A 2,278-nucleotide genomic window follows, 5' to 3' on the forward strand; every position below is an offset into this window, starting at 1 on the left:
GGCTTGCTATAGTTCATGCTTTTTAAGATTTTGGTAGGCGACTACTTATATGGCGTATCTTGTGAGGTATATACTGATCATCGCAGCCTTCAGCATTTGTTCAAACAGAAGGATCTTAATTTGAGGCAGCGGAGGTGGCTTGAGTTACTCAAGGACTATGATATTACCATTTTGTATCATCCGGGGAGGGCCAATGTAGTGGCCGATGCTTTGAGCCGGAAGGCGGTTAGTATGGGTAGTTTGGCGTACATTCCAGTTGGGGAGAGGCCCTTTGCAGTTGATGTCCAGGCTTTGGCCAATCGGATGGTAAGGCTAGATATTTCGGAGCCTAGTCGGGTGTTGGCTCGTGTGGTTTCTCGGTCTTCCTTGTATGACCGCATCAGAGAGCGCCAGTATGATGATCCGCATTTGCTTGTCCTTAAGGACAGGGTCCAGCACGATGATGCAGAGATGTGACTATTGATGATGATGGCGTGTTGAGGATGCAGAGACGGATTTGCGTGCCCAATGTGGATGGGCTTCGGGAGTTGATATTAGAGGAGGCCCACAGCTCGCGGTATTCCATTCATCCGGGTGCCGCGAAGATGTATCAGGATTTGAGGCAGCACTACTGGTGGAGGAGAATGAAGAAAGATATTGTGAGTTATGTAGCTCGGTGCCTCAACTGTCAGCAGGTCAAATATGAGCATCAGAGGCCCGGTGGTGTACTTCAGCGGATGGATATTCCAGAGTGGAAGTGGGAGAGGATTACTATGGATTTTGTGAGTGGTCTCCCTCGTACCTCGAGGAAGTTTGACTCGGTTTGGGTGATTGTGGATCGGCTGACCAAGTCCGCGCACTTCATTCCGGTGTGTACTACCTATTCTTCAGAGCGTCTGGCAGGGATTTTCATCCGGGAGATCGTTCGGTTGCATGGGGTCCCAGTTTCCATTATCTCAGATAGAGGTACTCAGTTTACTTCCCAGTTCTGGAAGACTTTTCAGCGGGAGTTGGGTACACAGGTGGAGCTGAGCACAACATTTCATCCTCAGACGAACGGGCAGTCCGAGCGTACCATTCAGATATTGGAGGACATGTTGCGTGCCTGTGTTATTGATTTTGGAGGTTCTTGGGCTGAGTTCTTGCCACTTGCAGAGTTTGCCTACAACAACAGCTATCAGTCCAGCATCCAGATGGCACCGTATGAGGCCTTATATGGAAGACGGTGTAGATCTCCGGTTGGTTGGTTTGAGCCCGGCGAGGCTAGGCTATTGGGGACAGAGTTGGTCCAGGATTCCTTAGATAAGGTGAAAGTGATCCAGGAGAGACTTCGTACAGCTCAGTCGCGTCAGAAGAGTTATGCAGACCGGAAGGTTCGAGATGTATCTTATATGGTGGGCGAGAAGGTCTTGTTGAAGGTTTCGCCCATGAAGGGCGTTATGAGATTTGGAAAGAAAGGAAAGTTGAGTCCACGGTTCATTGGTCTTTTTGAGATACTTAGGAGGATTTGGGAGGTGGCCTATATGCTTGCTTTGCCACCCAGCTTGTCGGGGGTTCATCCGGTGTTTCATGTTTCTATGCTCCGGAAGTATGTTGGGGACCCATCTCATGTGTTAGATTTCAGCACGGTTCAGTTGGATGATGACTTGACCTATGATGTGGAGCCAGTGGCTATTTTGGGTCGTCAGATTCGAAAGTTGAGATCAAAGGATATAGCTTCGGTGAAGGTGCAGTGGAGGAGGCTACCTGGGAGACCGAGCAGGAGATGCGAAGCAGATATCCTCACCTATTTGAGGCTTCAGGTATGTTCCTTGACCCGCTCGAGGACGAGCGTTTGTTTAAGTTGGGGAGGATGTGACGACCCGGCCCGTCGTCTCATGTATTACAGCCCCGTCTTCCCCATTTATTGCTTCTTCATGTTTCATTATTGACATCGGGTGAGTTAGAGTTGAATTGGATTGGTTTGGATAGGAAATGAGACATTTAGTCTCTTTAAGGAAGGCTTATATTGGAAAAGTCAACCGGATGTTGACTATTGAGTTAGACGGCTCGGAGATGAATTCCGGTGATTCGGTTAGCTTCGGGGGATGATTTGTGACTTAGGAGTGCGATCGGAATTGATTTTGGAGGTCCGTTGTAGAATTAGGCTTGAATTGGCGAAGTTAGTATTTTGGCGAATTCCGGTTGGTAGGTGAGATTTTAATCCGGGGGTCGGAATGGAAATGCGAGAGTTGCAGTAGCTCCGTTAGGTGATTTTGAATATTTGTGCAAAATTTCAGGTGGTTCGGAGGTGATTTGG

Source organism: Nicotiana attenuata, unplaced genomic scaffold (genome assembly GCF_001879085.1).
Source record: "Nicotiana attenuata strain UT unplaced genomic scaffold, NIATTr2, whole genome shotgun sequence".
Taxonomy (NCBI): Eukaryota; Viridiplantae; Streptophyta; class Magnoliopsida; order Solanales; family Solanaceae; genus Nicotiana; species Nicotiana attenuata.